This window comes from Cebus imitator, unplaced genomic scaffold (assembly GCF_001604975.1).
Source record: "Cebus imitator isolate Cc_AM_T3 unplaced genomic scaffold, Cebus_imitator-1.0 Scaffold149, whole genome shotgun sequence".
In the NCBI taxonomy this organism is placed as follows: domain Eukaryota; kingdom Metazoa; phylum Chordata; class Mammalia; order Primates; family Cebidae; genus Cebus; species Cebus imitator.
The window spans coordinates 4,241,002-4,266,848 of record NW_016107464.1 but is presented as its reverse complement, the minus strand read 5'-3'; the positions used below and the strand labels follow the sequence as shown (position 1 = coordinate 4,266,848).

The 25,847-nt window shown below is 49.8% G+C and overlaps 1 protein-coding gene and 1 non-coding gene across 2 annotated transcripts in view; both read left to right on the top strand.

The window, feature by feature from the left end:
* Positions 1-25,847, top strand: part of SHB (SH2 domain containing adaptor protein B) — a 151,781-nt gene that overhangs the window by 119,895 nt on the left and 6,039 nt on the right. The window lies entirely within an intron of this gene.
* On the top strand, positions 12,066-12,128 carry LOC119473331. Its single transcript, XR_005202542.1, has one exon. It is a non-coding gene; the product is annotated as a U7 small nuclear RNA (small nuclear RNA).

Below are 25,847 nucleotides of genomic sequence, written 5' to 3'. Positions count from 1 at the left end.
CCGAGCACCCCAGCCCTCCTCGGCAGTCTCTGCATGCGCCACTGGCTGCTGTGCCTGTGGTGAAAAGACGTGCCAGTGTCCCCTGGGAAACTTGCTAGCGCAGGTTATTTCAAGCCTGGGTCTTTCCATTTGATCCTGTTCTCCTGGGATACAGAGTTTTTATGTTTGCCATAGCTGCCTTCCCAGAAAAGGAGGGGCCTTTTCCTAGGATTTTATATCAACTGTCCTAGAATAGCTTTCACATCTGCTGTGAGCCGGGGTGGTACAAAGCTCTTAGAGCATGCCTCATTCCTCTCTCAAAGCCCACGACAGTCCTTTGATTTTTTTGAGGAACATATCGTCCCCAATTTGCAGATGAGGAAACAGACTCATGGAGGTGGGTGTGGCTGGCCCAACTCACCAGGCCAGGATTTGCGACCAGCCCTTGACTCTCTGCTACTATGAGCATGACGCTTTCCTAGCACTCTGGCTTGCAGTTTAGGTGGGCCTGAGTTTGGGCATCACACAAAGTCTAGGAGGAGCGCCGGGAAGAGCTGGTGTTAGTGCCTATGGCAGCTTTGGAAACTCTCAGGTCTTTCTGACCCATGAGACATTTCTGTCAGGATGACCAGACCCAGAAATAAGAAAAGGGTGTTTTAGTTGGGTGCTATTGCTGGATGGGACCCCAAAGAATGTCTAGACCCATTTTACAGACAGAAAAACTGAGGCCCAGAGAAAGAAAGGATTTGCCAAGGACACCTAGAGAGTTGGCAACATAACTGGGATGTAAACCCAGGCTCCTCAGGCAGCACAGACCCCCCAGAAGCAGTGAAGTCCTCTGCCTGCTGTCCTCTCTGTCCCATTCACCACTGTTAGAGGCCATGGGAGGGAAAGCAGGCCTGCAGGGACACAGCTGTCAGGAGAGCCCACACACATGCCGGCCCTGTAGACAGAGGTTTCAGTAAAGCCAAGGAAGATGAAACTGGTCTGTGCTCTCTGCTCACAACTGATCCTGCCCCCATCTTCTGGGCTTTTCCCTGAGAGGGACAGTGACAAACTGCAATCAGGAGGGCGGCAGGCATGGGCAGGAGAGGCAGGCAGGGCACACAGGCTCTGGTAGTCTGTCTAGAACAGAGAGAGCATGTGGACATGGGGTGGGGACCACACATCTCTCAAGGACTGTCAGAGAGGAGGGAGCAGATGTGCAGATGGGGGACTTGTGGGCAGACGATGGATAGGCGGATTCCAGCTCTGCAAGAAGAAAAGTTTCCTAACAGCCAGAGCAGATCAAGAATTACAGCTACCCAAGCTGCCTCAAGGTGGTGAGCCTGTCATTACTGGGTGAATAAGACCAGAGGCTGGACCACCCCCTAACCAGAGAGGATGCAAAGGGAATTTCTAGCCAGTGATAGGGCACTCAGAACAAGTAAGGAATAGGTACCTTGCTCTTCTCCAAGCTGCTCGTGTCTGCATAATTCATTGTCTGCTATCAGACCTGATGGCTTAAAGAATTGGGTCAGTTATGGCAGCCGAAGAACGTGCCCCACCGCAACTGGGGCCAGGTGGGAGGTGGCCAAAGCCAGAGGAGCAGAATTGGACTGCAGAGAGGGCAGCGGCAAGGGGGTCATGCACACCACCAGGCCTGCCGACGGGGCCACCAAGGTGAATGGTGCTCTTCTGGGCTGTGAGAGGTAAAGGAAGCAGGCGGCATCAGTGGCAGGACTCAATGTCACCAGCCTTCCCTGCATACTGGATTCCTCGGTGCTCCAGGGACCCTCTAGGGCACTGGTCATTTGGAGTTGTCACTGTCTCCCTCCCCATCTGTCTCTGAGTTTCTTAGTGAACCTCATTCCTCCTGAAATCCCCATGGCTGGGGGCCTGGCCTAGAGGAGCCTCCGTGAAAAGATTGGGGAGGATGGGACAGAGCACTCCATGCCAAGCCTGGCCATTCGTCCTTGAGGGCCAGAGCCTCATCAGCTGCTCCAGCTTCCTATTCATCCACTGGGGAAGTGCTGAGCTCCTGAACTGAGGGCTTGCCTGGCTGCCATTGGGGCCTCATGGTAACTCCAATGCTGACCTGCCTTCGAAGGAACAGCAGCCTGTTGAGTACACAGGATGTGCCAGGGCTGAGGTCCCAATCGGGGAGCACACAAGGAACCTAGAAGCAGTTGCAGAAATAAGAGCACCAGCTGTCTCTTGCGGCAAACATTTCTCAGTCCCCTATGCAGTACACCCTCAGTTATCAAAGCAGGTCCAGATGCCAGCTCACAGTGGGGCTCAGAGGGCCAGAAGCATCATTCTGTCTCCTCACTGGGGTGTGCCATTTCCTAGAGGGTAGGACCACCCATGACAACACTTTGATTCTGCAGTCAGTGTAGGCATATAGTCCCAAGAGCCCGGCTGCGCGGGTGGTGGGGAAGGCAGGGGACAGGCCTCCTACACGCCTGGCTTCCTGCACTCACTGGCCTCCTGGCCTTGACCAGTCACACCATCGGGGCCTCAGTGTCCTCATTTGTGCACTGGGGGTGGCGATGAGCTGCTGACAGACACCATGCGCGGCCCAGCCAGCACCGCGTCAGTGTCATCTAGTGTGATTCCCAGTATCCTGTCCTGCTTCCTGGAGTTTTTAAGAGCCACAGAAAGGACCCATTGTGCAGAATTCTGAATAGGAGTCCTGTCCTGCCACTTGCTGCTCCCTGTGTGACCCTGGGCAAGTTTCTTCCTATATATCTGTCCAGTGGAGAGTTGGGCTTCGATGGGCTCTAAGGCCACCTCCACCTATGACATCGTGGGCCCTCTAACTCCCCCCATGTCCCCGTCTGTGGGCTGGACCACCTGCGCCTTCCAGATGAGGGGAGGAGGTAGTGGGAGACTGGGAAGGTGGCCCAGAAGGCTCTACCATCAGGCCCTGAGTTTGTCTTCCTGCACCCATTCTGTGTACCCCATTATCAGGACCTGTCATTTGGGTGACCCATCTGTGCCCAAAGGAGCTGGAGGTGAGAGTCTAGTTTTGCATGCAGATCTAGAGGCATTAGATCATCACCTCCAAAGATCAGGGGGTAGCCTCACCTGCTCAGCTTTTCCCTGAAGAATGCCAGAAGTGGGAATGTGGGCTGGGCTAGGCATCCTATGGCCAAGCCAGGCAGCCCACTCAGGGGAGGTGAACTTGCTTCCCAGAGGAGCCCAGCTCCCGACGACCAGTCCCACTGCTGGTTGGGAGGCAACGCCCCGGAATGAATCACCTCAACCACAGGGGGAACAGTCCTGGTACTGCATGTCCTGGCTGCCTGGAGAGAGCACCATCTTTGCCAGCACCAAGTGAGGGGCCTGATTTCTCAGATACTCCCGGCCTCCTTGGCCGGGGTGGGTGGGGAATGGCATTCTTGGTACTGTCAGGAGCTTGGTGCAATTGACATCATAATTCCAGCTATGCTGGTTCCCCGCCTCTGGCCATTTTCATGTGAGCCTTAGGTCCTGCCTGGAGAGTGTTCTAGGGTGGAGAAAGGATCTGGGGGAGTCCGGCTTCAGAGGACACCCGATCCACCCTTCCCTCAGCAGATATTTTTCAGAGCCTTCTGTACCAGCCACAGGGCTGGGCATCAGAGACAGTGCAGAGGTGAGAACAGCCAGGCCCAGCCTCCAGGCCTCGGCCTCGCCAGACCAGCCTGTGTCTTATTGTTCACAGGTGTGCACAGGGGATCTTGGGAGCCCAGAGTTAGCATGTGAGTGGGCAGTCCCTACCACAGAGGGTCAGGGGAGGCTGAGGGAGAAGGTTGCAAATGAGCCTTAAAGAGAAGCCAAGTGTTGCCCATACAGGGATGACTAGCAGGGCAGCTCAGATAGAGGGGACAGCCCAGGCAGAGCCATGGAGGTGCAGGAGAGCCTTGGCAGTCTCGGGGGCTCCCAGAAGAGTTGAGATGTAGTTCTCAGTGATGGGGCCACTAACGTGCAGGTTGCACTCACAGGGATCCTGCTGCGAGCCATTTTCTTCCTCATCTTAGGCTGGGGAACGCTGAATGCTTGCCAGGGTCCACAGCAGAGCCAAGATGGGACTCCAGCCATGTCCTCCCATCTCCTCCCCAGCATTCCTTACACTCAGTCAAAAGGTCTTCCACTGTCAAACCTGGAAGTGACTTTGAGGCCCATTTACGCCAATCCCTTTGCTTAATGGGTGGGGAAACTGACACCCAGAGGGGATTCATGATTGATGTAAGGGTACCCGGCTGGCAGTTGACAACTGACCACAGAGATAGTGACAGCTTCCCACTGTGATGACCAGACAGATCCCTGGTTCAGCCCAACCTGCCGCCTGTCTGCATTCCATCCCCAACTTTCTGCACCTATAGTGACCCACGGTGGCGCCTGCACACCTCATCACATTTCAGAGCCCCCTCCATGGCAGGGGGCACCCACCTGTGAATCGTCTTCAGCGATTCTGCCTGATTGCTCTTGAACACTTTCCTCATTCCCCCTGCCTGCAAAACTGTCCCCCTTAGCTGCCCGCCAACTCGCTAGCCTGGCACCTACCACTGGCCCCTGGCTACTTTCACCCAGCCTCAGGAAGCAAAGGGTTGAACTGAGAAATTGGCAAGAACATGTCAAACTCTTAACACAGTTTTCTGTCTCTGCAAAGGCTGGCAGGGGAGGAAAGGGATGAAAAGCCTTGAAAAAAATCTCATTGAAAGGCTCCTCAGGCACTTTGGCCTGTGAATGACTGAATTGACTGTTAAGTGAGTTCTGGTTTGGTGAGTTTCTGCAAAGGAATGTGGACAAGATGAGGGAAGCAGGACTTCAAAGACTGGGGGGCTTGTAGCCAGGAGGCAGGTAGTAGGGAGCCCGGGTGAGCACCTGGCCTCCAATTCTGCTTCTGCCCTGGTGGAGCAGGGATCCTGTGTGAACCATGGGAAGGGGCACTGAGTGGCACCTCTGAGGCTTCTGCAGGCAGCAGCTTTGACAAGGACCCAGCCCTTGCTCAATTGAGGTGGTGAGAGTCCCAATTCCAGTGGGGGATCTGGTCACATACAGTCCTCATGAAGGGACCTTTGGCTTTCTAATCCCTGAAGGCAAATAGCCCGGCCTCTTGCACATGTGACCTAAGGAGCCGCCTCTGGGGTCTGGCCTGATTCCATCATGCCATGGCACTTGGTCATTCACGGTCTCCCCAGCCCTGTGAGCTCTGCCCATTCCAGCATCAGTTAGTGGCTGAGCTGTAGCCCTGCAGGAGCTCACAGCCTAACAAGGAAAGGAAGACACACACACCTGTAACTCATGGACAGTGTACTCAGGGCTGCCCAAAGTAGAAAGTACTCTTTCTGTGAAAGGTTCCAGGCTATGAAAGAGGGACGTAACTAGGAAGGGGAATGTGAAGGATGAGCAGGTCTTAGGCAGGCTACAGAGAGAATGGGCCCAGAGACAGGGCAGTGCAGAGCTTGCATAAGAACAACAAATGACGCATTAATGAGTCCAAGAGCCCTAATTACCAGGTGGAGGGGTTGGGGCTTTACCTGTGAGGCAACAGGGAGTCCCTGAAGGTTTTAAGCAGGATGTGTGCTATTCTCAGGGCTGTGTTCTAGAATCAAGAGTGAACTTCTAGAACCATGAGTACTGCTGAGGAGAGATACAGCTTCTATCTCCCCATCCCCCACCGTCATCCCTCATCCCCCATTACATCCCTACACTTGCCACATGAACTGACAGAGACTGAGAGCTGGGGAGGGGACTGTTATAGGAGTCCAGAAGGCAAGCAGCATGTGGACAGGCATCCCAGGGAGATCGAGACAGCCCTTTTCAAGATGGAAAGTAAAAACATGGGCTCTGCAGTCAGGTACCTGAATCCAAGTCCTGCTTCCGTCTCTCACCTGCACCTGATGCAAGCAAGGTACTGTGCCTTCCTGAGCATCACAGAGTGCTTGCCTCAGTGAGAAGTAAGTGTTGGCAGGTAAGCCTGCATACACATGGTGCTCAGTATATACCAGTCTCTGCTTCTCCCAGTTTTCCAGAGCCTTCAGAAATCACCGTGGAAGCAGCAGAGTGGACAGAGCCCTGGGGGTGAGTCCAGGCTTTCCTGCTGCACTAGGTGACTTGGACAAGTATCTTCTTCACTTGCATTGATAAAATGAGGGTCTGGGGTCTGATTAATAAACTTGTTTCCAGCTTAAGGGTTCCATGACTAGACCACTTTCCTCTCAGTCCAAGGATGGCAGGAAGGTCCCATCTTCTCCAGGGAGGGGAGGAGGGAGCAGGACATTATCAAGAACGTGCCTCCTGTCCTTTAGGTTGCTTGATGACAGTTGTATCCGGCGTAGAGCAGCAGGGTTTGTGCTGACTGCTGGGTACTCAGTCTTCATCCAGCAAATGCCTCCTGTGGCTCCAGAGGAGGGTGGGTGGGTGCAACAGGGCCAAGAAGAGCTGAGGGGCACTGGGGGTGCACAGCAGTTATGGTTGTTTTTCTTTTGTCTGTCCCCTCATTGATTAATATAGCAAAGAGGAGGGTTTTCAAACAGTAGGCATGTCTGGGTCCAGGCAGGCAAGTGATTAATCTTAGTTTGTTGCTGCTGACAGCTAGGAGCAAGAAATAATAAAGGTTTGTGGAGGGTGGGAGTGGGGATATGAGGAAGGCTGCTCTCCCTTCATCTGTCAGCAGGGAACAAGTCTCCCCTTCCTTCTGCCGTCCAAGCATCCCTTTGTTGGGTTAGCATCTGAGACTCCGGATACTTAGCTCCATTGTGGTTGCCTGCTCCCATATGTGAGCCACCAGGGCGGTCCCTGCAAGGCCACAGCAGGGCCTCCCTGGCTGTTGTTGAGTTCCCTGCACAGCTCCAGAATGCCTGGACTTAGTCAGTCACTGTGTTCCCCAGCCAGGCCCCTGCAGGGACGATGAAGCCTTTTAAGGGCAAACTTCATGGAAGGCAGGTGTGTGCAGCTTGGGCACAGTACTGCTCGCCTTGGGACCCCCACACTGCCCAGCCATGGTCGCAGGAGCCCTGAGCTACTGGCCACATGCTCCATGACCCCCCAGCAAAGGGAGCTCTGCACAGCGGTGAAGACGATGGCTCTGGATCTTGGCTTAGGCCCTTGAAACCCAACTCTACCACATACCAATAGGGTAGTGTTGGGCAAGGAGACTGAACATCTCTGAGCCTCAGTTTCCTCATCTATAAAATGGGTTTCACCGGTGTATTAATAAAGAGACAATATATGTGAAGTGCTTAGCATATGCCCTGCATATAGTGAGTGCTGTATCAGTGGTAGCTCAAATGTCTTTATTATAGACTTCAGAGAGCCACAGGTTGTTGGGGAAAGACCTCGGTGTGGCCCAGCGCCTTGCAAATTGTGTTCAACATGGGCGTCTCCAGCTATGCCCACATTCACTCTCCTTTACGATGGTGAGTTCTAGATTTTTATGTGGCTACAACTGGAAAGAATCCTGGAGAATCTCACAGAGTTGGAGTCCAATCCAGGTTACCCTCTCCTGGATAACCGCTCTTGAATCTGTCATCTCTCTTGCATTCTGTTCATGGTGCTTTGGTGTGACCTTGGATGAGTGAGTGAACTCCTCTGACCTCCCAGTTGCTCATCAGGAACTGGAGATGGTGACCACTCAGCAGGTATCCTTTTTCATCACCATCCTGCTGCCCCTCCAGCTCTCTGGCCACATCTTCCGAACTTATGGCCTGGCCTCCTCATCTCAGGGGAAGCGTGTTTGCAGCCAGTCAAGGTAGCAGCTCTGGGAGTACACTGAGCAGAAATCTTGGGGTTTAGGGAACAGAAAGAGACTTTTTTGATTTTCTGGTCCAATATCTTGAACAAGTGGAGATACTGAGGCCCAGAGAGAGGAAGAAGCTTGCCTGCTTCTGGCTTTCCCAGCAAGCCCTGTTTGCTAGCAGCATTTGAGCCAGCCTGAGTCAGGGCAGCAGGGGTGGTGAGGGAAGTAGGGGTCTGCCTCTTTGCTCTTACCACGAGGAGGATTTCATGTCCTTTCGGGGCTGATGGAGGAAAAATGAACTTTCTGCCCAATTAGCATGCTTCATATTTTCTCCTTCTAAAAGGTTTAAAGGAAATGCCACAATTAGTAGCCGCTGCTGTAGGCAAAACAAAGACTCCTCAAACACTCTTTGCAGAGGACTAAATGAGAACAGTGAACTTTAGAATGTGCAGATGCCTTGCAGGATAAGAGAGTGCACTGTTGAGAGGACACTGTGGGGAATATTAGATGACATTTCCCTTTATTCAGAACTACAGAGAAAATGAGCCCTGCTGGTGGTAAAACATTGCCAAGGACACCACCCTCAACATTAGACTGTCACCTCTCCTGGACTCCAAGCTTAGCCCTTGGTGATTCTGGTGCCGTGGGGGTGGGGAGTATAGGAACAGCCCTGGGCTTATGCCCTGGAGACCTGGGTTCAAATCCTAGATCTGACTGTGACTAGTTGTGGGATGCCAGACCAGTCACCATGATTCGCACTCTTCCTTTCTGAAGGATTCAGGCAGACCCTAGTGTGAATTCTGCCTGTTCTCTGAGCCCTCTGTTTATTCTCTAGCACAGCAGGTGTAAATCCTGCCCCACCACCCGCTCTGGGCTACTGTAACGTGTGACTGAAGTGATACAGGTCAGCATGCCCAGCACAGGGGCTGATATTTGGGAATAGCCAGCTTTCACAGTGGGATTGTATGTTTGAGGAGAGTAGCAACCATTGCCTTCATTGTTACCAATAAAGAAACTAGTGTTCACATTACATCACAGTTAATGAGTAAAGAGATGCGATTACAACACAGATCAAGGCCTCTTTCAGCCTTGTGGGATCTCTCAGAGTAGAAACACCCCCTTTCTTCTCCAGCAGGCACTGAGAAGCCCAACCAGGTCTCTGGACCTAAGCTGGATTTTCTGACAGGATGTGGGACCATGAGCCCCATGCCCAGCATTCCTCAGACACCTTTCCCGGGCAGTGGTGACATGGCAAAAGCCCAGAGACCTGAAACCAGAGGGGCTGGTTCTGTCTGGCTAGAAACCAACAGTGTCAGCATCCATGACCCAGCTGGAGGAGTCTGGTTTCTTCTCTGGGTCCAGCCCTCAAGCAGTTGTGAAGAAAGCGCAACTCATTGCTCCTACTTTACAGAAGCAGAAGCAGAGGCTCAGAGAGGCTTAGAAACCTGTCTAAGGCCACATTGTCAGGGAGGGGCAGAGGCTGAGCCTGCCCAGCTCCTGAACTGCTGTTCTTTCCTGACTCTTCTCAGCCATTTGCTCCAGCTAAGCTTAAAAGTTCTCCATGGCTGAGCATGGTGGCTCACGCCTGTAATCCCAACATTTTGGGAGGCCAAGGCGGGCAGATCACCTGAAGTTGGGAGTTCGAGACCAGCCTGACCAATATGGAGAAACCCCATTTCTACTAAAAATACAAAATTAGCTGGGCATGGTTGCGCATGCCTGTAATCCCACCTACTAGCAAGGCTGAGGCAGGAGAATCGCTTGAACCTGGGAGGTAGAGGTTGTGGTGAGGTGAGATCGCACCATTGCACTCCAGCCTGGGCAATAAGAGGGAAACTTCGTCTTAAAAAAAAATAAAAAAGCAGTTCTCCATTTGCACCCATGTGCTAGGCTGATGATGCTGAGACTTTCTGGTAGCAAAGAAGGAGGCCGAGGCCATTTGGGGGCCAGTGGCGGGTGGCCTACAAAGCTGGCGAGAGAGAGGTTTAGGAAGCCCCATCTTGCCCTGGGTGTGTGATAGATCAGGAGTGGAGGACTACGGCAGTGGGAGTAGGAAGGAGATGCAAGTGGGGGTAGAATTGATGGGGGGGGCGGAAGAGTGAGGAGTCAAGGACCACATCCAGATTGCATAGCGTCTGGGTGGATGGTGGCACTCCCTGCTGTAACGTAAACCTGGAAAAGACCCAGGAAAACACACTCCCCCCAGCTCAGCTCCCCACTTCCCACTGCCGCCCAAAACCCAGAGGCAAGAGGTGCCTGCACTCATTCCACCTCACTCTTCCAGTTCACGGCCCAGTGCACCAGCCCCAAACCTGGCAGTGCCAGATGTGCCCATTAACAGGCTGGGGTTCACTCCCTAGCCAGCTCCATCTCCCCTCTGAGCCAGGCGTGCAGCATTGCCCTTTGTTTTACCGGAGCCTCCTGGTCTTCTCCAGCATCTGAGCAGCCCCGATTACATTTCCAGCTGGTTTTTAATTGTCTCATATCAGTCTGCATAAATCTGCCTGTGCGGCCCCGCCACTGGGGAAGCATTCCAACTGCCTGTCCGTCTCCAGGAAACCTCTCGTGCCCCGGGACAGTTGCCTTTTGAGGCACTGGGTGGTCTCTTGGAATGAGAAAAACATTTCTTTCCAATCACATTTCTAACCATCTTGTTAATTTGAATTATTTAACAATATTTTTGCAAAAGCCATCTGGGAATGAGTTGGTTGGCGATTTGGGAGAAGGCATACAGGGTGCTGCAGGGAAGGCCATGAGGACAGCTGCAGATGCCACATCTGCCCTCAGTGAAAGGGTGGATGCAGGAGAGGAGGGCTGTGACCAGAAGCCCAGGGATCATAGCCTGAATCCCAATCCCACCATTCCCACCAGCCAGGAGGTCACCAACATGTCACTTCCAGTCTCAGCCTCTCAGCCCTGAGGACCTGGATTTGCAAGGGCAGTGGAAGCTCTTGTAAACTCTGAGAGGCTGCACAGATGCAGGTGGGGTTGTTTGCAGAGTCTTTGTGCTGTAGGGGCTTATTTTACTGATAGCTGGGTAAGGATGCAAAGGTCCCAGAGGAAACCTGGCTGGCCCTGACCTAGAGGCATTTGGTGGGGCATGAAGCAACTCACTTCCCACAGTAAAATCCCAGTGTTAAGGCAGGGCCTGACTGTTCCCCAGACCTCTGGACAGTCAGAGCCCAAAGGGACTTGAATTGTCCAGGTCAAGACCCTGGCATTCCGATGGGGTCAACTGAGGCAGAGGAAAGGAAGAGGACCTTCCTGAGGTCCTGTGGAAGGCTGCTGGGAGAGACCCCAGATGTCCCAGCTTCCACCCCAGGGTTATCACCCTTCGGAGCCCCGTAAGCACGATATTTTCTTCTCTCCTTTTCTCCACAGACATTCTCAGTTCTCAAGGCAGATTTATAAAATCAGATGTCAAATTTTATAGCCCTCGTCTTTGCTCCCGCAGCTCTAGTGCTAGGGCTATAAAATGATGTGTTGTTGTGTGTTCAGCCACTCGGATGCACACGCCCTTGCCCTCCACTGGAGCAGAGGCCCTTCGGTCCCCGGGTCTGTGTCTGATGCCTGCTCTTCTCTAGGCAGCTCCCCTGTGAGCAGCCTCCATCCTTCTTCCAGCATGAGTGTTTTCTGCCACTTTTAATAATGCTGTGCTTTTTTTTTTTTCTTCCCCCTCTCCTATCTTTTTTAAGATTATTTCACCCAAGAGGAGGAATATCAGAAACAATTGGGTTTGGCAAAGCCAGCTTATTACAGATGCCTTAATTAAAACCATTTTTTAATTTTAATTTTATTTTTGCCATTTCCTTTTGGAAAATCCGCACTCTGCTTATGGCCTCAGGCAGCTTGGAGATCACCCTGCCATGTTTTAAGCACAAGCTTTCAGGGCAGGGCTTATAGACAAGTCAGCAGCATGGCATTCACCACTGAGCTCTTATCGTGCACTGGGCTGTCAGCTGGGTGAGGAGACAAAGAGACATGTCAGACTCTAAGCTCACAGTCTAGACAAGGAGACAGGGCGGTAGGGAAGTCCTGTGATGGACAGAGGTGTGGCAGAGAAAGAGCGAGGGAGGGAGAAAGTAAGTCTGACTAGGGGCATCTTGGAAGTCCTTCCTGAGGAGGGGTCAGTTGAGGAGGACTTCAGATGACAAGATTTTTGAGAGCAGAAGACTGAGGAAGTTATTGGAAGCAACAGCTAAGTACAAGGACATTTAGGTTGGAGATTAGAGGAAAGGCCTATGCAGTGTCCTTCCTTCCTATAGTCCCTCCTTGGCTGGGGTGGCCAGCTGTCCAGTTTTCCCTTGGAAGTGATAGAGCTTCTCTCTGTTTTGTAAAATGTCATCCAGTTTTCGTTTCCAGGTTAAAAATGAGGTGCATAAAACATTACAGCTCTTCTAGAATTTGTCTAGCAGATTTTCCAGTTTTTTACTAGAAACTCCCCCAGGAAAATATCTAGGTACATAAACCCAGGGACCTTGCTTTCTAAATTTGCCGTCTAACATCTGATTTTGACCCTCATGGTTATAGTGTGAAATGATTTGTCATGTGCTAGAACATTTCTTGACTGAGGGTTCCTTTGGAAATATGTCTTTCTGTCTCACAACCTCAGAGGGCCTGGCACATGGTAGGTACTCAGGAAATATTTGGAGATTTTATTCAGGAGAAAAATAATCAGAACATTCAAAATGACCCATGATGATGATAAAAACAGATTACAAAGTTCAGCCCAGTCGGTAACTGTATGTCACATGCATGTACGCATGTGTGTGGGAAAAATACAGGAATGCACTATGCTAAAATGTGTTTAACCACTGTCTGCGGTGATGAAATGGCAGATTTTTATCTTCTTTTTGTTTATTTTGGATTTGTGTTTTCTGGATTTTTCACAGTGAATCTCTTTTATAATAGAGTTGTTTTNCCATATCATGGCTACTGTGACTACACTGAAATACACTGAAATCTGATACAGATTTCTCTTTGTGAAATTGATTTTATTTCCTTTGGGTATATGCCCAGAAAAAGGATCACTAGGTCATACAGTAGTTCTACTTCTAATTTCCTTACAAAGCTCCTTACTATTTTTCATAATGGCTGTACCAGTCCACATTCCCATCAGTAGTATACAGAGTTTCCTTTTTTCCGCATCCTCACAAACGTTTGTTATCTGTTGACTTTTTGATAATAGCCATTCTGCTGGGTATGAAGTGATACCTCATAGTGGTTTTGACTTGCATTTCCCTGATGATTGGTGATGTTGAACATCTTTTCATATACCTGTCAGCCATTCTTTTATGTCTGCTTTGAAGAAATGTCTACTCAGGTCTTTTGCCCATTTTGTAATCGGGTTATTTGTTTTTCTACTGTGGAGTTGTATGAGTCCTTTATAAATCTTGGATGTTAAACCCTTATCAGATATATGGTTTGCATATTTTTTTTCCCAATCTGTAGTCTGCCATTTCATCTTACTGTTTCTTTTACCGTGCAGGGTCTTGGATGTGGTCCCATTTATTTTGAACTTTTGGTATGATACCCAAAAAAAGTCTTTGCCAAGGCCACTGTCCAGGAGCTTTTCCCCTAGGTTCTCTTCTAAGAGTTTTATAGTTTCTGTTCTTATGTTTATGTCTTTTATCCATTTTGAGTTGATTTTTGTGTATAATAGAAGGTATTCTTTTGAATGTGGAACTCTAGTTTCTTAGCACCATTTATTAAAGGAATTATCTCTTCTCCATTGTGTCTTCCTGGTACCATCATCAAAAATTAGTTGACCCATGTATGTTTGGATTTGTTTCCGGAGTCTCTATTCTGTTCCACTGGTCTGTATGTCTGTTTTTATGCCAGTACCATACTGTTTTGATTACTATAGCTTTGTAATATAATTTCAAATCAGGAACTGTGATGCCTCCAACTTTTTCTTCCTCAGCATTGTTTTGGTTACTCAGGGTCTTTTGTGGTTCCATATGAATTTTAGGATTGTTTCTTCTTTTGCTGTGAAGAATGACATTGGGATTTTGATAAGGATTGTTGTTGAGTTTCTCATCTTACTTTTTTTTTTTTTTTTTTTTTTTTTTTTTTTGTTTTTTTTTTTTTTTTTTTTTTTTTTTTTTTTTTTTGAGAGGGATTTCACCTCTGTCGCCCAGGCTGGAGTGCAATGGTGCAATCTTGGCTCACCGCAACCTCCGCCTCCCTGGTTTAAGCAATTTTCCTGCCTCAGCCTCCCAAGTAGCTGGGAGGTGTGCCACCACACCAGGCTAATTTTTGTGTTTTTTTAGTAGAGACAGAGTTTTGCCATGTTGGTCAGGCTGGTCTCAAACTCCTGACCTCAGGTGATCCTCCTGCCTCAGCCTCCTAAAGTGCTGGGATTACAGGCATGAGCCACCTCACCCAGCCTCTAATAGAGATTTTTTTTTTTCTTTAATGAGTTAGGGGATGAAGCTCATTGGCTATGGAGTTAGGAAACCTGTTTCTGGTCCCAGCTCTGCCTTGAGGTTTTCTGTGTGACTTCTCTATGCCTCAGTTATTTGGGGGTACTTTAATTGGCTCAGTAGAGAAAGAGCATATCATGGCTAAGAAGGTAGACCACCTGGAGCCAGAATCCCTCCCTGGTTCAAATTTCAATTCTGCTTTTTACTAGCTGTGTGACCTCCATTTCTGCATCGGTACAATGGGAAGAGTAATAGTTCCTACATCTCAGGATCGTTGTGAGGCATAAATGCAATCATGGTCCGGGACCACGATTTTGTACACTCTGAAGCCCTAGTCCGCTCTCTCTGGCTCTCCACAGCAACCTGACTTTACCCTGAAGGAGAAGGGTTCAGAGAGATGAGGAGCTCTCACCTATGGCCATACCAGCGCTCTACATTCCAGCCCTCCATCCATTCAACAATTCCCCACTGCCTCCCAGTCTGCCAGAGAGCAAGCCATGTGCCCGTCATTTCCTCCTTGTACTACAGGTGTATGCCCCACCAAGGCTGAACATGGCCTCGCAGGGAGAAACCTATTTGCATGGTGCCGGGCGGGCTTAGCTCCTGGTAGAGCTGGTGGTAGGAACTGACTTGAATAGGCATCTGCAGAGTGTACTCAGAGGCAGGAAGAATGATGCCAATAACAGTGATGAGAAATTCGAGGCAGTGTATGATTCTGACACATCCATGGTAACAGCACTGAGGCAGCAAACGCAGGAGACTGTGTGACCTGGGCACCGACGTTTCACACTCACAGCCTCCAAATATTCGCATAACCCCAAGTTGAGTTCAGATTTTCAGGCTAGGAAAATACATTTTTTTTTGTTCTGAATTGCTCCAATCCTAACTAAAATGTCATCTCTGAAGAAGCTAGGGTTACCTGTTTTACTTCTGTGGGAGTTGTGCTTTCAGGAAGCAATCGATTCCTAGCATAAGTAACTTTGTGGAACTCGATTACTTGCAGACGTGCTGGGGGGAGAAAACAGCAATAATTAACGTGGTCAAACCCAAGCCAAATAATAAAATGAAAGCTTTGTTGTTTGTCAAGGTAGAAATCAGTTTCATTAGGGAGCAGAGAGCCAGAAATTTAATTTTGGGAAAATTCTCCACCCTGTGGAAAGAGGTTGTCAAGAAGCTGCCAGCATGAATGTCCAACATGAGAGGATTTGCCCCCCAGAACCCAGACTACGAAGAACTGACAGTGACCTTTCAAAGTTACATTTTCAAACCTTCCAAGTGTGGCCAAAGCCAGTGGGCTTTTGCTTCTTAAAGTTCTTGGACCCAGCTGGACACAGTGGCTCACACCTGTAATCCTAGCACTTTGGGAGGCCAAGGCAAGGAGGATCACTTGAGCCTAGGAGTTCAAGACCAGCCTGGGCAACATAGTAAGACCTGGTCTCTACAAAAACAAACTAATTAGCTAGGCACGGTGGCTCACACCTGCAGTCCTAAGCTACTCAGGAGGCTGAGGCAGGAGGATCACTTAAGCAAGTTAAGGAGTTAGAGGTTACAGTGAGCTATGAATGTGCCACTGTACTCCAGCCTGGGCAACAAAGCAAGACCCTATCCCATCCACCCACAGAAAGGTTCTCAGCCCCATGCCCCATTTGGTGTGGTCAAGAGATGAGTGTTACTATACCTGATGACACTTACATGTCAATAAGATCCTGTCTCTTGGGACTTGGGAGTGGGTAGAAGACAGCGGGGTACTCAGGAGGTCAGCATCCCAAAAAGGAGTTCAGCGGAAGCTCAGGCATGTCCACGTGGGTTCATGACGGAGTTGTGTCCAGCCAGCAGGAATGATGGCCAAGCTGGACAGACCCCACGGGACCCTGTTCAGTTGCTGGCTCCCACTATGTGAGATATGGTGACTGCCTGAGGAATGGGCAGCAGAAGCGACCAAGATGGGAAAGGACAGGAAATTCTGCCCTAGAGGACAGCTGGAAAAGAGCAGCCCAGGTCTTCCTGTCTCTGTGGCACCTTCCTAGGGCAGAAGCAGTGGCCTTGGCCTATAGAAGCTAGAACTCCGAGCTGGGCTGACCTCAGCAAGCTGTAGTTAGTCACGTTTCAGCTCAGGACATGGAAGAACTTAACCATGGGCAAAGCTGTCTAAGTTTGGAAGGGGTTGTCTTAGGGGGGAATGAGCTCTCTGGCAGTGGTGGTGGTAAGCAACAAAGCTGGGCACTAAATATTGCAGCTATTACAGAGGAGTTTCCATCATCAGATGAAGCTAGAATGGTGGTTCTCAAACTTGAACATGCATCAGAATCTCTTAGAGGGCGTGTTTAAAACAGATTTGGGTTACAAAGAGACCCAGGGAGCCATAGGCTGAACAAGTAAGTCTCTGGGTATTTGTGGACATTCTAGGGTACACTTGAATAGACTATTTTTTAAAAAAAACCTGCACTCCTCTTCCAGCCCTGGGGCTCAGGGGTATCTATAATGAATGTGAGTCCTTTTGTTTAATATCCTGAATAGCATTCCTTCCTTCCTATGTGGCGTAAGCATCTCCTATGTGCCAGGCGTCAAAGGTTGTCTCTTCATTATGTAAATGGAGAAACCAAGGCCTGAGAAGGCAGAAGCCAGAACCCCCATGCTCAGTTCTGAGCTCTTTGCTTAGCTTTCAGTGGGTTTCAGGGAATACTGTAAACCATTCTCCATTTCAGAGATAAAGAAACTAAGGCATGGATTCCCAAGAACTATTGGGAGTTTTTCCACCAGGAACCACGGTCATTCATATGATTTGCAAAAGGTTCTTGGCACACTATCTGGGTGGTTCCCAGTTAACTAGATGCCTTTGAAATTCCAAGGAGGAAAAACCACCCTCAGGTTAGATTCAGGGGCCTCTGAGCAGGCAGATCTGTCTTAATTTGCAGTTTTAAAAGGACCTTCTGGATTTTCTTTCTTTTTTGCAAATAAAGTTTATTGTGTATAATGAAGGTATACACCATGATGTTATAGAATGCATACAGATAGTAAGAAGGTTACTACAGGCTGGATGCAGTAGCTCATGTCTATAATCCCAGTGCTTTGGGAAGCCAAGGCGGGAGAATTGCTTGAGCCTGGGAGTTGAAGACTAGCCTGGGCAACATAGACCTTGTTTCTTTTCTTTTTCACCAAGAGTAGTTTTTCCTTTAATAAAAAAAAAAAAAAAAAAAAAAAAAAAAAGGTGGAATATATATAATGGACAAAGGATAACCAAAATTTGCCAAATTAGGCTAGTAAGAAAATCTCTTTTTTTCTGAGTCAGAGTCTTGTTCTGTCATCCAGGCTAGAGTGCAGTGGCACAGTCTCGGCTCACTGCAACCTCCACCTCCCAGGTTCAAGCAATTCTCCTGCCTCAGCCTCCTGAGTAGCTTGGATTACAGGTACCTGCCACCACACTCGGCTATTTTTGGTATTTTTTAGTAGAGACGGTGTTTCACCATCTTGGCCAGGCTGGTCTTGAACTCCTGACCTCATGATCCACTCACCTCGGCCTCCCAAAGTTCTGGGATTACAGGCCTGAGCCACAGCACCTGGCTGAGACTTTGTTTCTATACAAAGTTTTAAAAATTAGCCAGGCATGGTGGCGTACCCCTGTCCTAGCTTACTTGGGTGGTTGAGGCAGGATCACAGGAGCCCAGGTGTTTGGGGTTACAAAGTGAGCTATGATTTCACCACTGCTCTCCAGCCTGGGCGACACCTGCTTTAGCAAGGGCCAGGGTCCATGAGGTGACTCAGGATGAGAAATGAGGAGGCAGGGCATTGCTGTTTCCTACCCCTCCCTGGATCCTCCTCCCCCTGCCACATCCCCACCCCAGCTTGTCACACCGCATTACTGCAGACTCAGTCTGCTGGTCTTGCCAGAGAATCCTCCACAATGGAGGCATGGAGCAGGGGCTTCATTGCAGAAAAAGAGCAAGCCTCTACCCTTCTCTGGGCCTCAGTGTCATCTGTAAAATGACAGCAAAACAAAAAAGGTTTCTATAGTGAAGCAAATTAACATATCCCTTGCCTTTCATAGTTACTGTGTGTGAGTGTGTGTGTGTGTGTGTGTGTGTGTGTGTGTGTGTGTCTAGAGCTGCCAACATCTACTCATGTAGCAGGAATCCCATGTAAAGTACAATTTGTTTATTACCTGTGGTCCTCGAGTTGTGCATCAGCCCTCTAGACTTGTTCATTTGCATGTCTGTTCCTTTGTACCCTCTGACCTACATCCCCTCATCTCCTCCCCACCCTGCTCCGAGGACCCACTGTTTTCTTCTCTATCGCTACATATTTGAATTTGTTTTAGATTCCACAGGTAAATGAGATTAATTATACAACATGTTTCTTTCTGTATCTGATTTATTTCACTGACCCTAATGTCCTTCAGGCCTGTTCATGTGTGGTGAATGACAAGATCTTTTTTAGGGCTGAATAGTATTCTCTCATACATACACCACAGTTTCTTTATCCATTCACCCTTGACGGACCTTCAGTTGTTTTCATAAGCTGACTGTTGTGAATGGCACTGCAGTGAACTTGGGCGTGCAGATGTCTTTACGAGACAGTGATTTTATTTCCTTTGGGTATATGCCCAGAAAAAGGATCACTAGGTCATACAGTAGTTCTACTTCTAATTTCCTTACAAAGCTCCTTACTATTTTTCATAATGGCTGTACCAGTCCACATTCCCATCAGTAGTATACAGAGTTTCCTTTTTTCCGCATCCTCACAAACGTTTGTTATCTGTTGACTTTTTGATAATAGCCATTCTGCTGGGTATGAAGTGATACCTCATAGTGGTTTTGACTTGCATTTCCCTGATGATTGGTGATGTTGAACATCTTTTCATATACCTGTCAGCCATTCTTTTATGTCTGCTTTGAAGAAATGTCTACTCAGGTCTTTTGCCCATTTTGTAATCGGGTTATTTGTTTTTCTACTGTGGAGTTGTATGAGTCCTTTATAAATCTTGGATGTTAAACCCTTATCAGATATATGGTTTGCATATTTTTTTTCCCAATCTGTAGTCTGCCATTTCATCTTACTGTTTCTTTTACCGTGCAGGGTCTTGGATGTGGTCCCATTTATTTTGAACTTTTGGTATGATACCCAAAAAAAGTCTTTGCCAAGGCCACTGTCCAGGAGCTTTTCCCCTAGGTTCTCTTCTAAGAGTTTTATAGTTTCTGTTCTTATGTTTATGTCTTTTATCCATTTTGAGTTGATTTTTGTGTATAATAGAAGGTATTCTTTTGAATGTGGAACTCTAGTTTCTTAGCACCATTTATTAAAGGAATTATCTCTTCTCCATTGTGTCTTCCTGGTACCATCATCAAAAATTAGTTGACCCATGTATGTTTGGATTTGTTTCCGGAGTCTCTATTCTGTTCCACTGGTCTGTATGTCTGTTTTTATGCCAGTACCATACTGTTTTGATTACTATAGCTTTGTAATATAATTTCAAATCAGGAACTGTGATGCCTCCAACTTTTTCTTCCTCAGCATTGTTTTGGTTACTCAGGGTCTTTTGTGGTTCCATATGAATTTTAGGATTGTTTCTTCTTTTGCTGTGAAGAATGACATTGGGATTTTGATAAGGATTGTTGTTGAGTTTCTCATCTTACTTTTTTTTTTTTTTTTTTTTTTGAGACGGAGTTTCACTCTTGCTACCCAGGCTGGAGTGCAATGGCGCGATCTCGGCTCACCGCAACCTCCGCCTCCTGGGTTCAGGCAATTCTCCTGCCTCAGCCTCCCGAATAGCTGGGATTACAGGCACATGCCACCATGCCCAGCTGATTTTTTGTAGTTTTAGTAGAGACGGGGTTTCACCATGTTGACCAGGATGGTCTCGATCTCTTGACCTTGTGATCCACCCGCCTCGGCCTCCCAAAGTGCTGGGATTACAGGCTTGAGCCACCGCGCCCGGCCACTTTTTTTCTTAAATAAAACTGTAAGTTGGATCAGATGCTTTGTGGGTAGTGAGTCCGCTTTGTTGCTCTGCTGGTGAACACCCTTGGTCAGTTAGTGAGGAGGCAGGCTCCTGCCCGGGTGGGCCGGGAGGACTGGTGAGGGTAAACACCTGCTTTAGCAAGGGCCAGGGTCCATGAGGTGACTCAGGATGAGAAATGAGGAGGCAGGGCATTGCTGTTTCCTACCCCTCCCTGGATCCTCCTCCCCCTGCCACATCCCCACCCCAGCTTGTCACACTGCATTACTGCAGACTCAGTCTGCTGGTCTTGCCAGAGAATCCTTCACAATGGAGGCATGGAGCAGGGGCTTCATTGCAGAAAAAGAGCAAGCCTCTACCCTTCTCTGGGCCTCAGTGTCATCTGTAAAATGACACTGAAGAACCAAATGGTCTCAAAGTATCTGGTTGGTGTCTTGTCTCCCTCAGAAATGTTGCATACAGAGCAATGCACACAGTAGGCACTTAATAAATGCCATTGACCATCTATGACCAGTTTCCTGTTTATTTTTTTCTCTGTTTTGTTTTTCGAGATGAGGTCTCACTCTGTAACCCAGACTGGACTGCAGTGGCATGAGCACAACTCACTACAGCCTCAGCCTGCCGGGCTTAAGCAGTCCTCCCATCTTAGCCTCCCGAGTAGCTGGGACTACAAGCATGAGCCACCACGCCCGCCTAATTTTTTAATTTTCTACAGAGATGGAGTCTCATGATGTTACCTGGGCTGGTCTCACAAACTTCTGGGCTCAAGAGATTCTCCAGCCTTGGCCTCCCAAAGTGCTGGGATTACGGGTGTAAGTCACCACGCGCAGCTTCCTTTTCTGTTTTCATATCGATCCTTTGTGCAACGATGTGCCTTAGTGTCATGAAAGAACACTTGATGTTTGAGGAAATCTATCTCAGGGTAGTAAACGCCTTCCCTATGTCACCCAGTGACAGAGCTGGGCCAGAACCCAGGTATCCCACCCCAGCTAGGCGAGCTACCCAACTGGAGGAGATGCTCCTGCAGCCAGGGCCTGCCTGGCTATCCATGACTTCTGGGCTGCCAATACAGCCATGAATGACAGAGCGGACAGACGGGGAGCCTAGCTCGATGCTCAGCCCAGACGGCACAGAGCCAGCCAGACACACCAGACAGGCAGCCCCTCGCACAGTGGCTCCTGCCCAGCAAGTGAGAACAAGGCCCACGCCAGGAGCCCGAGCCCGTAGTCCTGCATGGGCATCTGTATTTTCTGAAAGGCACTGTTCTTCGTTTAAAAATTTTTTAATGCATTAAGCTGGAATCTGCTGCCAACCCCATTTCATGTCATACTTATCAGAGGGGGCTGCCAAAGCATGCAGATGTGTACCTGGGTGACCAGGCTCCAACGACACTCAGTGGCACCTCCGCACCTGGCGAGCCTCGCTTCCTGCTGTCCAGACCTCAGGTCATCCTTATGGGTGAGCAGTGAAAGCTCTACTTCCCTGATGAGTGACCTGAAGCTCAGACAGGGCACAGCTCAGGGCAGGGACTCAGACACAGGTATGGGTGGCCCTGAGCCTGGTCTGGATCCAGCACCATCCTCAAGCACTCCAAGGCTTCCCCCTCCAGCCCTGCCTGGGTCGACCCCAGGGTACTGGTGCCCATTGGCCTATAAAAGCCGTTGTGCGCTCTAAGTCCTCCCCTGCCTTCCCCCAAGGCTGCCTTGGCCCAGCCTCTGTGTGGTCCCTGCACTGAAGCCCCCTCAGATGCAGTGCATCTCCCCGCATGTGCTGCTTAGGTGGGACTAGGGGGTCCTGTACTTGGAAACAGCCTGGAGCCTTCTGGAACCAAGCCATTTGGCAGATTTCGCTCTGTGTCTTAAACCCTTTCATAAGGGGCCAGATGAGCTAAGATTCTTCAAACATTCTCACTTCATGTGGAGGTTCTTATCTACCCCTCACCACAGCTGCAGGGGTGGACTCTGGCTATTCCCATGTTGTGGATGAAGAATTCATGGCACTGGTGTCTAGTGAGTGGTGTGGCTTTAGCGTAGGCACTGTTGAAAGCTGGGCTACATTTTTCTTTGTGGTGGGGGCTGTCCTGTGTATTGTAGGATATTCAGCAGCATCCCTGGCCGCCTCTTACAAGATGCTAGTAGCACCTATGTGTCAAGACATTGCTGAATATTCCCCAGGGAAGAGGGAGTATGAAATTGCCCCAGGTCAGAGTCACTGCTTTGAGAAGCATATGGGCTCTGTCGGCCTTGTCCTCAGTAGAAAGAGATTACCCTTGGCCTGGATTCCGTCGGTCCTGGTGGCACAGGCATACAAAGCCTGCTTTTGTCATTTTGCTGTCCGAAAGCCCAGGATCCACTGTGCCCAGCGTACCCGCCTGCCTCCCTCCATGAGGGGACTCACTCTGCCCTGCCGTGTTATTCCTCCTCCTGAGGTGCCCCCACCCACCCTGGCATGTCTCTCACTGGCGGCAGAGAACTCAGCACTGAAGGGACCCCTTCCAGCTTTTCCAAAGGGAGACGCTAAGGCCCAGGGAGAGGGGACTTGCCCAGCCAATGATATCAGTGGGATCAGAGTTTGAACTTCCTCCCCTTGGGAGGTGCCCAGGACTGAAGAGTGGGGAAAAAAATTTCCAGCACACATAGGCCTTCATGTTCCTAGAAAAGTCCCCAATTGGAGGTAAAAAAGAAAAGCGCCCTAGACCCTGTTTCCCCTTCCTGAAGCTTTGGCAGCACTTCACCATCCCTCTCCACTTCTGCCTCCACTCTCCTCACATTTCCATGTGCATTTGGCTGAGAGCTGGTGGGAACCCTGACGGGGGACTGCAAAAGGCATCCAGCGGGATCCCGCCACCAAGCATCATTGCCTTCCCACTTACACACCTCCAGTAATGGGAGGCTCACTCCCCTCAACTGTGAGCCCTCATCGTTTAAAAACCTCTTGTCTGACAATGTGTTGATTTTCTCCTGAGAAAACTTCCCAAAATGGGTTCATTTTGACATACTTACTGCTTTGTGTGCTGAAACGAGCCTTATGCCTCTACATGTTCGCCAGGAGAGGCATCTGCCAGCTCTCCTGCCTAGAGACGGCTTTTTGTCATGATTTACTGAAGGCCTTCACCCCGGGCCGCCAACTTAGAGCTTGAGAAATGCCCAGGCGTCTCGGGAAGGCTAATCGCTGCTGATGCGTTTATTGAAAGTCTAATTATTTGGTTGTAAATCACGTCATTTCGCTCAGCAGCATTTACATGTAGACATTTGTTCACAATAACTTGGCGTGTGTGTCTTTGGCTTGTCACTGTGAAGGCTGCTTTGGAAGCTGTGGGCGGGATGCAGGTGTTGGCCCCATGGCCTCCTGAGCTCCTTTATCCCAGCTCCCTTGACTCATAGAACATCTCAGCTAGAAGGAGCCTCCATGCCCCCTGCCCCACGCCTCACACAGTGGCAGAACCCAGTCACACAATGAAATGCACTGACGTCCTGGTCCCCTGGCTCGGGAAGCCCTGATAGCCTTGCAGTGTGACTGGCCAAGTTGCTTCTCCCTCAGGCCCTTGGCCTTCTCATCTGTGGAGTGGATATCTTGCATGTATGCCAGCCCTCCCAGCTTCCTTGGGAAGCCACAGATTAGTCCAGTCATGGACCAAGGGAGCATTTAAGGTCTTCTCAGCCATGCCCGAGGCAGGCCAGGCCCTGTGTGAGTGCTATCTGCCTGGGCTCTGGGTGAGTAATTGGACCTCAGAGGTGGACTGTTGAAATATTTGCTGGCGGAAGCCACATCTCTCGCAGCGTTGGGGTGGTGTCTATGAGGAGGTAGCCCAGGTCCATGCAGTAATCCATGCATTTGGGATTGCTTTCTGCTAAGAGGAGCAGAGCCCTCTCTTTACTGAATGCTATACTGAAACAGTGGCCTAATTACCTCTTCAGAAGGGCCCCAGATCTCCACCCCCTCTTTGTGTACCACACATTGAGGGAAAATGGGGTAGAGTGTCTGCCTAGCAGGCCGACACTGACCCCAGCTCTGTGAAGATTCAGTGGACTTGCGTTCAGCCTCACTGCTCACTTGGGTGGCTGCATAGTCCCAGGCCAGCCACTTGAGCCCTCTGACTGTTTCCCTACCTGTAATCTGGAGGCCTATCTCTTGGTGTTTCTCTGAGGGTGTACATAGAGCTCTTGGCAGTAAAGCCACAGTTGGCAAGATGGGTAATGCTGTGCTGCTCAAATCTTTTGGCACTAGTGTTGCTGGAGTGGCTGCATCTCGCTCGTGAGTATGAGGAGGAGAGTTTCTCTGGACGCATAGACCTAGCAAAATGGCCCACTTCCCTGGAGGTCAAAGAGATGGCGGGAGGAGAGCAGAAGTTGTGAGTCATAAAGGCGCTGCATTCAAGAGGCAGCATTGCCATCCTCTGGGTAGGATTCTGGCAGAAACTACCCATTTTACAGGTTTGTAAGTGGCCACGGAGGTAGCTTGCCACAGTCACCCTCCAGGCTGGCTCTCTCACCCACATCACAGCAGGTCAGCGTTAGAGCTGGGCCTGACTCGCTTTGGTTCAGCACAAGCTTCCGTGTTTGCCTCCACCCTGTTGGAAGCAAGTACATGTCTGCGGGGGTACAAGGGCCCTCCCCAATGACAAGCACAGAGGCATTGCTCCCGGGGCTCAGAGTGTGAGCACTCGCTGCCCTGCTCACCAAGGCCAGGGCACCTGTGACACCTCCTTCCCCTGAGAATTATCTGACAACTGATGGTTGAGCGCACTTTAAATGCACGAGCTCATTCTGTCTCCTTCCACTGACCTGGCCCAGAAATCTTTGCACGATGTAAGATTTAAATGTTTAAAATGGCTCAACAGCATTGTGCCACCTTCTTTGGGGTAATAGAAAATAAAGTCATAAGAAAGAGTCGGGGGGAATACCAAAATAAAATGGCCCAACAAGAGGAAGAGACACAGCCACTTAGAGCCCGAGTAGGGAAGGCCAGGGCCAGTGCTCACTTTACCCCTTCAGAGGACCATGATTTTGCAAGGGAACTTATCTCACATTCATGTTTTATTTAGGCCTAGGCAGAGATAGCTGGGCAGCTTAGAAGCCTCAGAAATAAGTCCTTTTCGAGCCGGGCGCGGTGGCTCAAGCCTGTAATCCCAGCACTTTGGGAGGCCGAGGCGGGTGGATCACGAGGTCAAGAGATCGAGACCATCCTGGTCAACATGGTGAAACTCCGTCTCTACTAAAACTACAAAAAATTAGCTGGGCATGGTGGCGCGTGCCTGTAATCCCAGCTACTCAGGAGGCTGAGGCAGGAGAATTGCCTGAACCCAGGAGACGGAGGTTGCGGTGAGCCGAGATCGCGCCATTGCACTCCAGCCTGGGTAGCAAGAGTGAAACTCCGTCTCAAAAAAAAAAAAAAGAAATAAGTCCTTTTCAAGTCCTAAGGGAAGAGGGATCTAACCCATTCTTCCCTGTGGCCTCCCATGGGGAGACTTTCTGATTTGAAAAGCATGTGCCTGTGTGCTGACCTTGCAGGAATGACCCTCTGGAAGCTCCCCTGTCCTTCCCACTCTGCCACTCCTCTCTGGCTCATCCTGGGACCTGTGCTGGCCAGAAAAAGCATCCACTGTGTCCAGCCTCAGAGTAGGGAGCTTCTCCCTTTGCTGGGCCACAATCAGGGATAAGGTCAGCCAGCCCCCAGCCTGAGGAGCTTACGGTCTGAAGTGGGGGTCACATGGAGCCTCATTGCCCCAGCTCTGGGTAGACTCGGATGGATGGATGGACGGACCGATGGACAAATGAACAGATGG